Raw genomic sequence first — 12,781 nt, 5'->3', positions numbered from 1 at the left:
CAGAACATTCTGGGTCTTCCCTGAGCTCTCCTCCCAGATGGACGTGCCTGGAATACCTCCACAGGCTGGCAACCAGGAGGCATCCTGATCAGATGCCCAAACCACCTAACCTGGCACACCAGATGGATGTGTTCCATCTGGTAAACCTCCCATAGACAGCGTTTGGGAAAGGGCAGAGCCTTTGAAAAAACACTCAGAGGTTGATTGGATGAACGTTCTGTGTGTCATATCTTTATGGACCAATCAGAGCAACAAAACACGTGACAGCTACCAAGCTGCACCCCTACCGAGGAGTAAACTCCATACAGAACTGCATAACACAAACCATGGCGACTATGGACATGTCAGTACTCGACTCTTGTCATTTTTGAAAAGAAAACAACTCACTGCTGTTCTTTGTTCTTCTTTTAACGAAGAAATGTCAACAAGCTCAGATAAAACTGGCGCTTTAGCAGCATCCACACTAATGTCTTCCGCCATAATTGCACCGGCGTCTTTTTGCTGCTTGGTCACATCACGACTCCGCCGCCCCCAAGAGTACTGCCCATCAACGCTGATTGGTCCTGTCACTTTGTAACCGGCCAAAACGTTTCAGACGGGAACTCTGCAAGATGGATTCACCAGTGAGAAACACGGAAACGGGCGAGTCTGTCTGCTTTGCAAGGTTGTGAACCACCTCAACTGGCTCCTTTCATTGTGAAGGAGCAGCACCTCTACTCCTAGCTCCCTCCAGATGTCTGAGCTCATTACTTCAGTCATTACCCTAGGTTCATGACCACAGGTGAGGGTTGGGAGGTAGACGACCAGAACCTAGCCTAATTTATCCAATACTTTGATCAAGTGAATGATGGGCCAGCTCTCGCCCAGACCTGAATTTAAAGGGTGAATTAGTCCCAATGACCTCAACCATTGACCTCCCAAAATAAGCTCTATCTATTCTGGGGTCAGAGTGTACATTGTGCTAAGTTTGAAGGAAATCCCTCAAAGTAGGTTTAAGATATCACATTTTGAAGACTGGCCCTGATGGACAGTCAAACATACACCCAAAAACATATCCCCTATCTCCAGCACAGAGGCTTAAACTTCATCGAGTGTTGTCATATCAGACTGAGGCTGTGATAAAGGAGTGTTGAATGTAAGCAACAAAATCGATCTGTTCTCCAAGTTTTGATCTCTACAAAAGTGACAATTAAGCGTGGTTTGATCTCAGTATGTGAGATAGTTTATCTACCTCTTTAATTACAATGAGGACGCTGACCGCACAGAAACCTTTATGCTGCAGCAGTGAATGGAAAGAATGGTGTCTCCTCAGGGACATTTCAATTATGTTGTGTTTATGAGCGTGATGACTTTTAATCAGTTGCATCCTGACGCGTTGTGTGGCAGGCAGCTGGCATGGCTGTTTATGAGATTACACAGACACAGCTCCATAGAAGAGAAGCCACATGTGAACTGTACATGTCAGTGTAAATGTCGGGGCTTTCAGCATTCAGGGAATGGCTTTAAACATGGACACTCCCCAAGATACAGTCAACAAGCACTTTATTAGGTATACCTGTTACAATGCTTATTTATGCAAATATCTAATCAGCCAATCACATGACAGCAACCAGGTCTGTCCTGTGCAATGGCTGTTCCCCTGAACAGCCCAGTAGTGTTGGTGCTAGCCTCCTGGCTAAAATTTGACTCTGTATGGCACTGAAAAGGTGATTTTGACACAACACTACAACTGAAAAGTTGTAAAGTTTTTGCCACATTTTGTCCTAGCACATATTTGTAACCCACTTTTGAGTCCCAACCCACCAGTTGAGAACCACTGAGGAGCTCAAGATGGTAAATGGTCTTTAATTAATAAGGCTAAAAACATTTAAAATACACCAATGTGAACTGGATTATGCTTTTTCTCCTGCAACCTGAGGAAGGTGCAAGGTGATGCATGTGGGCATATTTTAGTGTTTGTAGCCAGATGAATCAAATGCCTCATCATTGATACCAGTGGTTCTCGTACTCATTTACAAAATCCCAACATTAATGGCCTACATACAATTCTGTTGACAGAAGATCTCTATATATACTTTCCATTATTACAACAGCGTATTAGGGCCATTCTAGAAAAGAAAGAAAGAAAGAAAGAAAGAAAGAAAGAAAGAAAGAGGATCTGTTAATTTTTAAGAAACAGCTGGAAATTCAAAAGTTTGAAAGTTGTTAATTTATGAGTGGGATTTGTTTGTTTGTTTTTACTTAAATGATATCGATGCATGTGAATCAAAACTTCAAATTCTTAAAAATTATAAAGCCCATATATATAAAAAAATATCCAACTACTGTTTTCGGTTTGGTTCCTTGTAAATTTGGACTTTACGTGTGTAGATTTATCGCTTAGAAAACTAAATATAAGACTTTTGAAATGAAGAAATTTTGTGATTTCCATATAAATTAACCACTCTTTAAACTTTGAAATTCTGAGTTTTTTTCTTGTAAATATACAACTCTCTAAACTTTAAAATTATGATTTTTAAATTCCAAAACTTTTTTGACTTTTATGTTAGAAAAATCAATGAATCCTCTTTATTTTTTCCTTCATTGTACATTATGTTCCTGATCATGATCCTAAAATTAAGTCATAATTCAAATGACCAACCACTTGTTTCAGTTTGGTTTCTTGTAAATTTGTGACTTTTCACTGTTGTAAATTTATCATTTTTAAAATCTGAAATTTTTGAGTTTTTAAATATTAAAATTTAAGACTTTTTAAACTTGAAATTAAAAAAATGTTGACTTTACTCAAAACTTAACAGATCCTCTTCATTTTTGTTTATTTATTTTTAGTGGCCCATATTACCCATCATGCATTTTCTTATTATGATTTTAAAAGAAGATATGCACATCTCAGTTTGACAACGTTAGAGCAGACAGGGCTCCGCGCCCCCCTGAGATCTTGGATGCACCCCTTAGGGCAGGGGTCATCAAGTCCATTTGCACAAGGGCCAGATTTATTCATGACAGAGACTCTGAGGGTCAGACTTTCCAATAAACAAAACTCAAATAAATATTTTGGGCTATTTAACATAATATTCCATTGGTATTTGTATTTTCTTTCAAATCCCAGAGAATGGTAAACTTGCAAAGCAGATGGATACGCCCATTTCCTTGTTTTTCACTGGCGATCCATCTTGTAAAGCTCCCATCTGAACTGTTTGGGCTTAATTAGAAAGTGACAGGACCAATCAGCTATGAGGGGCAGTACTTTCAGGCGTGGCAGAGTCGTGACGTAAACAAGCAGCAGCAGGAGCTGGTGCAGTTATGGAGGAAGAGATTAGTGTGGATGCTGCTAAAGCGCCAGTTTTATCAGAACTTGATGACATTTCTTCGTTAAAAGAAAAACAAAGAACAGCAGTGAGTTGTTTTCTTTTCAAAAACGTCAAAAGTCGAGTACTGACATGTCTACAGTCGCCATGTTTCGCGTTATTCCTCAGTAGCTGCCCGCGCAGCTCGATAGCGGCTACGTCACGTGTTTTGTTGCTCTGATTGGCCTGTAGAGATGTGACAGACAGAACGATCACCCGATCATACTCGGAGTTTTTTTCAAAGCCTCTGCCTTTTCTCAAATGTTTCCTATTAAAGTTGCTGTTTCAGGTTAAGAGAATGGGGCCCTCCCTGATTTTAATTCAGCACCGCAGATGGACTCGCCCGTTTCCTTGTTTCTCATTGGCAAATCCATCTTGCAAAGCTCCCGTCTGAACCATTTGGGCCCAGTTAGAAAGTGACAGAACCAATCAGCAACAAGGGGCAGTACTTTCAGGCGTGGCGGAGTTGTGACGTAAGCAAGCAGCAACAAGAGGCCGGTGCAATTATGACAGAAGAGCTCGGTCACAGCTACGTCATGTATTTTGTTGCTCTGATTGGCCCGTAAAGATGTGACAGACAAAACGTCCATCCAACCACACTCCGTGTTTTATTCAAATCCTCTGCCTTTTCCCAAATGCTTAGTTTTGAAGGTTTTCCAGATGGATGCGTGAAACAAATCCATCTACTGCATCAGGTTACCCATTTTGATCATTTTTGCAACTTTTAAACCAAGTTTTGCCACTTTTCGCCCATTTTGCCACCCTTTTCACCACTTTGCTGGGGTTTTTGGCAATATTTTTGCTATCTTTGACCCGTTTTTGATACTTTTTTGCCTCTCTAACCCAAATCTATCCATTCTTTTACTTATTTTACCCCTTTCCCTTCTTTTTTATTTCCTTTTGTGCCACTCTATATCCATTTTTGCAACTTTTCATCTATTTTCCTATTTTTATTACTTTCTTCACTTTTATTGCCACTTTTGACCACTTTTTGATACTTTTTTCCCTTTTTCCTCTTTTACCATTTTAACCTCTTTTTTTTTTTTACCACTTTTCCTGCCAATTTTGTCCCTTTGTGCCACTCTCTAGCCCCTTTTCACCACTTCACCTGCATATTTCTGCAACATTTCCACCAGTCTTAACACATTTTTTGAAAGTACAGTCATGGACGAAAGTATTGGCACCCCTGGAATTTTTCCAGAAAATACACCATTTCTCCCAGAAATTGTTGTAATTACAAATGTTTTTGGTATACACGTTTATTTCCTTTATGTGCATTGGAACAACACAAAAAATCTGAAGAAAACAGACAAAATTGACATAATTTTACACAAAACTCAAAAAATGTGTGACAAAATTCTTGTCCCCCTTTTAAAACTGTGGGTAAATCATTTTATTTCAAGCATGTGATGCTCATTTAAGCTCACCTGTGGCAGTAACAGGTGCTGGCAATCTAGAAATCACACCTGAAGCCAGTCAGAATGTCTAAAAGTTGACTCAACCTTTGTGTTGTGTGCCTCTGTGTGTGTCACACCAAGCATGGAGAAGAGAAAGAAGAGCCCAGAACTGTCTGAGGACTTAAGAAGCCAAACTGTGGAAAATTATGAACAATCTCAAGGTTAAAGACCATCTCCAGAGATCTAGAAATTCCTTTGTCTACTGTGTGTAATATAATCAAGAAGTTTATAACCATGGAGCTGTGGCTAATCTCCCTGGACGTGGACGGAAGAGAAAAACTGACTAAAGAATGCAACGCAGGATAGTTGGAATGGTGGATAAACATCCTCAGTCAACTTCCACACAAATTCAGGCTGTCCTGCAGACTCAGGGTGCAAAAGTGTCAGCTGGGACCATACTTGGTCAACTGAATGAGATGAAGCGCTATGGCAGGAGACCGAGGAGAACCCCACTGCTGACAAAGAGACATAAAAAAGCCAGACTGGAGTTTGCGAAAAATGTACCTGAGTAAGCCTCAATCCTTCTGGGAGAACATTTTGTGGACAGATGAGACTAAGGTAGAGCTTTTTGGAAAAGCACGTTATTCTACTGTTTACAGAAAACAGAATGAGGCCTACAAAGAAAAGAACACAGTACCTACAGTCAAACATGGTGGAGGTTCATGGATGTTTTGGGGTTATTTTGTTGCCTCTGGCACTGGGTGCCTTGACTGTGTGCAAGGAATCATGAAATCAAAAAATCAAAAATCAAAAAATTGGGGGCTGCAATGTAGAGCCTAGTGTCAGAAAGTTGGGTCTGTGTCAGAGGTCATGGGTGTTCCAGCAGGACAACGACTCCAAACATACCTCAAAAAAGCACCAAGAAATGGTTGGAGACAAAGCTGGAGAGTTCTGAAGTGGCCAGCAATGAGTCTGGATCTAAATCCCATTGAACACCTATGGAGAGATCTCAAAACTGATGTAGCAAGAAGGCACCCTTCAAATCTGAGAGACCTGGAGCAGTTTGCAAAAGAAGAGTGGTCCAAAATTCCAGTTGAGAGGTGTAAGAAGCTTGTTGATGGTTATAGGAAGTGATTGGTTTCAGTTATTATTTTCCAAGGATGTGCAACCAAATATTGAGTTGAGGGTGCCAACAATTTTGTCCAGCCCATTTTTTGAGTTTTGTGTAAAATTATGTCAATGTTGTCTTTTTCCTTCGGATTTTTTGTGTTGTTCCAATGCACATAAAGGCAATAGACACATGTATACCAAAAACTTTTGTAACTGCAACAATTTCTGGGAGAAATGGTGTATTTTCTGGAAAAATTCCAGGGGTGCCAATACTTTCATCCATGACTGTATATCTTGAAAATATTTACCAATTATGGGTGACAAGAGTTGTTTGTTTGTATGTTTCTTTGTTTTTTGTTAAAACAGATCAAATGTAAAACTATTCTTAAACTATAACATTATTAATTTTTTTGTTGTTGTTTTTGGTGGATTAAGCAGCTGCAAAGATTCAAAGCCAAAAGACACTCTTAAAACCACAACATCTTCTTTTCCTCCTTTTCTGTATATAATGATCTAGGGAGGCCAGACAGGAAGCTTTTGGGGGCCTGATTTGGTCCTCAGGCCGCCAGTTAAGTTCAGTGCCTTAAGGGTTCCTGGACCCCAGTTTGGAAAACACTGATTTATAAAAATGATTTTTGGTTCTGAGTTCCCCCCATTCCACCCCTCTTTTTGGCGGGTGGTTATAGAAGATTGGAACATGCCGCCTGGTCTAATGAGTGGATTTCTGTCATTTAAATGGAGGGGTCAGAAGTTGTGGTAAACAACATGACAGCCTGCCAGACCACCAACAACCATGGCATGTCCATATCACCATTCTTTCCCATTCTAGTGCCCTGTTTGACCTTCTGCACATCACCTAGAGTTCAGACAACATTTACACTTCCTAATGCTTGGCTGATCAGATATTTGCATTAATGTGCAGAGGAGCAGGTGTACCCAAACACCTTCATTTAAAATCTGCTGTAGTGCTGTAATACCTGAAACAATCTCACCTACCTGGTTGTCCTTTTCCCTTCCTACAGGTCCTCTTCAGATCCAGCTCTGGAGACACTTTCTCCTCTGCGGTTTATTAAAGTTGCACAGAGAATCATCCTCTGCAGTCAAACTGTCCAAAAAGCCATCTCAGCACCGGGCTGAAACTACATAATGATAGTCCCTGGGCCCGACCAGCATCACTTTCAGGTTTTCCAAGGCTACCAGTGTGTACCTACACTTCAGTCAAGCAGCTTTTTAATAATGAAGGCAGTGTCGTGGAGCTGAATACACATTTTCTCTCATAATAATAAATTCAAACTCACCAAGACGACCAGTTTCATCCTCTTAGTCCACATGGCTGTCCTGAGTAAACTGTCCCGGGCTCCCTGTGCTCTGAGGTGTTCAAACACTATTTTATACGCATTGTATTTCAAACAGATCCTCAGCCTCTGGCCTTCATTTTTTGGGGGGTCTGACGGGTCTTGTCCTGCAGGAGATTCAGCTAAATCTAGGAGACGGGGCAGGCAGCGATGTCCGAGAAGCAATCAAGGCTGCTGCAGCACACACGCTCAGAGAGTTAAGTAACGGCCCCCAGGAGCCCAGACGGTGGCAGAGGCCACACACAATGCTTTTCTTTTATTATCCCTCACTCTTTAAGACTCAGGCTAAGTTTCCCAGCAACCAAGTAGTCAAAAAGAGTTGTTTGTGAGTCCTGCCTGCATGCAGCACAATGTGTGTATGTGCTATTTCTATTCACAGATTAGACACTGGAGAGAAAATTACCCGTGTGAGGGACAGTTACGGCTAACAAAAACACATAACACAGCACATACTATGACTATAGCAACATCTCAGCAGTGTTATTATGCTGCCACTCTTAAAAATGTGCAGAAAGGACTTTGAAAAGCAGTGTTAGCCTTGGACTTAAACAAAAATAAACCCACACATCACCCAGGCTTTATAGAGCCATTCAAACACCTCAGAGAGGACTTCCTTTGGGTCACTCAGGATCACAGAACAGAGTCTCTTTGGGATTTGTTAAAACGAACCAGTGCATCGTCTGTAGGGGAGAGCGGGGTAAGATTAGCCAACTTTTACTGATGCTGGCCTCAAAGTCGATAAAAATAAGACAGAAGAAGACTGAGAACAAGAACCTTTATTTCTAGATCTGTGCTATCAAATGAAGACAGCAGCATGGATTCCAATTCCAACTCCAAAAAAGTTGGGGCGCTCTATAAAATGTAAATAAAACAGAATGCAATGATTGTCAACCCCATATTTTATTCACTGTAGAAAATAACAAATCAGATGTTGGACCTGAGACATTTTACCATCTCATGAAAAATACTGGCTCATTTTGACTTTGGTGGTATCAACACATCTCTGTGTAGCATTCCCTCTTCTTTTAACAACAGTCTGTAAACATCTGGGAAGCAGAGTGTAGGAAAGGAATGTTGTCCCATTCTTGTCTGATGAAGGACTCTAGCTGCTCAACAGTCCTGGGTTATTTCGCTGGATTTTCCTCTTATGATGCCCCAAATATTTTCTATTGGTCTGGACTGCAGGCTCCCAGAAAAGCAAAGAAAGGAGCACCCTCCAAACAAAAAACTTTTTTAAGGTGCCCAACAAAAAGACTTCCTAAGAAAGGAGAAGTGTCAGCACTCAAAATGTCCTTTTTGGTCGTTTTATTCAAGGCAGCAAGGCACAACCGACGCGTTTCGACTTAGTCTTCCTCAGCGTTGAGGAAGACTAAGTAAGTGTTCGTGTTCCCATGCAGTGACTTCAGTACAGAATCGTGTCTGTTTTAATGCAGCGGCCCCTGAGAGCCCAAAGATCATGAGAATTCAATACTGACCTTGCTCACAGAGATTTCTCCAGATTGTCTGAATCTTTTGCTGATATTATGGCCTGTAGATGATGGGATGATCAAAGTCTTTATAATTTTACACTGAGGAACATTTATCTGAAATTGTTCCACAATTTTTAGATGCAGTTTTAAAAAGATTGATGAACTTCCCATCTTTTCCTCTGAGAGACTCTAGCTCTCTAAAAAGCTCTCTCTATCGCGAGTCATGTAACTGACCTGTTGACAATTAACCTGTAACCCACAGAAAAGGGTCGTTTAACATTTATGTTGTGACTATTCCAAAAACTGACGCTAGATGGCGTCCTGGTACTGTGTAGCTCTCGTGATTTTACCTCGTGCTGGAAACCGACATTAAACAGACAGACCACCTGAACAGAGAGAGTTGAGAAGTTTGTGGACATTTTCTATAAAGTTTGTGTCAGATGAAGACGTAAACTTTTATTTTGCTGGATTGTGTGCCAGAGGATTGATTTTTCCTGTTTTTGGACATTGATGTTTTGATGGATGGATCTCTGATGAGTTACATACATATAACATTTAAGCTAGCAATTAGCCACATGCTAGCTGTGAAATCTTCAGCGACCACTGTTGTTTGCTAAGTTACGTGTCTTTATTTTGAGAATACCATAAAACAATCAGAGATATTTCTGTGAAACTGTAGAAGCACGTTTCTAAGTTTTAGTTCAGATTTGTTATGAGTGTTAAACTTGAACGATGTTTGAAAACGACATTGCTAAACAACGGCAGATTTGTAAGGAAGCCCATTTCTGCCACATAAAATAGAAAAAATGTGAAAGTAAGAGAATTTTTGAAAAAAAATTCTTAGTTATATTCATGGGATTAAAAGTCAAAATGATAAAATAAAACATCATAATTATGAGATAAAAAGTAAAAATAATGAGATTAAAAAAAATCAAAATAATGAGATAAAAAATCTAAATAAGATTAAAAAATGTTAAAATTATGAGTTGAAAAGGTGAATTTATGAGATAAAAAGTCAAAATAATGAGATAAAAATTTCAAATTTATGAGATAAAAAAAATGGAGAAATTATGAGATAAAAAGTCAAAATTATGAGTTAAAAAGTAAAAAATGTGAGAGAAAAAAATCATAATTATGAAATAGAAAGTCATAATTATGAGTAAAAATGTAATAATTTTGAGATACAAACTCAAAATAATGAGATAAAAAGTCATCATTATGAGATAAAATGTCAATTATGAGATTAAAAGTCATAACTAGGAGATAAAAAGTCAGAGTTATGAGTTAGAAAGTTATAATTTTGAGATACAAAGTCATTATAATGAGACAAAAAGTATAAACAGTCCCAGCCCTACTCGACTCGACTCAGCTCTACTCTACTTGACTCTACTACGTTTGGGTACCTTTTCCACCAGCCCTAGTACTTTACGTGCACACGGTGCAGACATAGCTGTATAGTCCTGTTGTCGTTTTCTAAAAATGGCAGGTTTGATTCCTGTGTCGGGCATCGCACTCATGACTCTTCGGTGACAACATTCTCTGACCAATCAGTGACCGGCAGTCGGTTGATGTCACCGTTTAGAATCAGCTCAGCTCGCTTGGAACCTGAGCAGAGCAGGTACTAAAAAATAGTATCTGGTTTGAGGTACCGCGCCCGTAGAAACGCAACACAAACCGAGTAAAGTCGAGTCGAGTCCAGTAGGGCTAAGACAGGCAGGTGGAAAAGGGCCTATAGTGAGCAAGGCCTTCTGGTCCAACATCAGTGTCTGACCTCATAAATGCTCTACAGAATGAATGGGCACAAATTTCCCACAGAAACACTCCAGAACCTTTTGGAAATCCTTCCAAGGAGAGTGGAGGCTGTGAAAGCTGCGAAAGGGGGCCAACTCCATATTACAGCAGATGAATACAGTGTCATTACTTCGGTCGAGACGGAGTACAATTACACCAAATTGATTTTAATTATGCAAAAAAAAAAAAAAAAAATCTCTGGGGACAACCTACTGCTCCAAAAATGAAGTCCAAGCCCTCAGAATGACCCAAAATGTCTTCCTATTAAGCAAATTATAGTTCAGTAGATACCTAGAGTTACTGCCCTGTTTTTCTCTGTTTTGGTCCGTTAAAGAGATGCTTCTTAAATATTTAGCTAAATGAGGAGGGGCCCCATACTGGTCCTTGCCCAGGGCCTCCTAATGACTGAAGCCACCCCTGCTCATAAACTCCAGATACGATCACTTCCCTGGCTCCCTGCTGCCTCAGTGACCAAAACCAATCTCCATGTGTGACTTAATGGACTGGAATAAGTTGAATTAGCTGATTACAGCAGTCTTCGACGGTGACAGGATCAGAAAATGAGGTCTCAGCAATTTCAATAATAAAGCTTTAAAAATTAACACTATCACAATTGGATTACAGTGGTGCATGCAGGAGCCAGTGCAGAGACCAAAATAGCCCAGCACAAATCCACCATGGAAAATCCACTATTATACAGGGAGAAGAATGAAGTTGCTGGAATGAGGAGAAAAAAATTGGTACGGCTCTTTAGGATTGTGAGGAAACGGCATGCAGGAGGAGAAAGAGAAGACGAAGGGCGAGCAGGCAGAAAGAAGCACTTTGATAGAACTATTCAAATCTGAAGAGACCCATTTTTGGAAATCTTTCTCAATGACACAACTCTTTGATTTGAAACAAAAAAGTGTTTTTTCACAAGTTCTCAAGAACTGTTTTTTCTTCTCTGCCTTCCTCATTCATAAAAAGATGTATTTGACATTGTTATTAGAGTGCAATAGAGACAGAAAGACGGCAAAAGAAAAATAATATGTTCATTTAACTAAGAGAGGTTTGACAAAGATCTGCTGAGGTTTTTCTCTCCTTAATACAAAATCTCAGAAATCTCAGAGTTATATAGTCATTTAACATAAGTATCAATACAGAGTTGTGGAAAAAGTATTCACCCCTTTCCTGATTTTTTTTTTTTTTTTTTTTTGGCATGTTTGTTTGGCCATAGAACTCTCCCATGATGCCATTTTTGCCCAGTCTCTTTCTTACTGTTGAATTATGAACTCTTTACGTGTTGGTGACCTCATGGATGAGTCGTTGATGCACTCTTGGAGTACATTGCATATAAAAAGTATTCACCCCATCGGATGTTTTAACCTTTTACTGATTTTATAACTCAATCATGGTCAATATATTTTGGCTTTTTGATGTTAAAATACAAAAGACCCTCTTTAGTGTCAAAGTGAAAACAGATTTCTACAAATGTAATGTAAAATACGTGACTGTAGGTCTCAATCAGGCTTGCACATTTGGACACTGAAATTTTACCTCTTTCTTCTTTGCTAAACTGCTCAAGCTCTGTCAGGTTGTACAGGGATCAGGTGTGAACAGCCCTTTTCAAGTCCAGCCACAATTCTCTGTTGAACTGAAGTCTGGGCTTAGACTCAGCCACTCCAGAACATCCACCTCGTTGTCTTTAAACCATGTCTGTGTAGCTTTCTTTGTATGCTTCGGCTCATTGCTTTTGCAGGAAAATAAATTGTCTCCCAAGCTGTAGTTCTCCAGCAGACTGAATAAGATTGTTCTACAGGATTTTTCTATAGTTCACTTCATTTATTTTACCCTCTACCGTAAAAAAGCCTTCCTGGCTGCTGAGAAGCATCCCCACAGCATGATGCTGCCACTACCGTGCTTTACAGTGGGGGTGGTGTGTTTGTGTCACTGTGTAGTTTTCAGACACAAAAAGCTCCATTTTGGTCTCATCAGACCAAAGAACTTTCTTCCTCTTGACCATGGAGTCTCCCACATGCCTTTAGGTGAACTCTAGTCCAGACTACATCTGAGTTTTCTTCAACAGTGTCTTTCTCTTCGCCACTCTCCCGTAAAGCTTTGACTGGTGAAGAACCCGGCCTCTAGAGTCTCTCTCATCTCAGCTTCTGAAGCTTGGAACTCCTTCAGAGTAGTCATAGGAGTCTTGGTGTCCTCTCTCTCTAGTCTCCTTCTTGCACGCCAACTCAGTTTGTGAGGACGGTCTGATCTAGGCAGATTTACACATGTGTCATATTCCTTCCATTCCAACTCTGGGGGATGTTCAGTGACTTGGA

This window comes from Cheilinus undulatus, linkage group 2, assembly GCF_018320785.1.
Source record: "Cheilinus undulatus linkage group 2, ASM1832078v1, whole genome shotgun sequence".
In the NCBI taxonomy this organism is placed as follows: Eukaryota; Metazoa; Chordata; class Actinopteri; order Labriformes; family Labridae; genus Cheilinus; species Cheilinus undulatus.
This window is presented reverse-complemented; position numbering follows the sequence as displayed.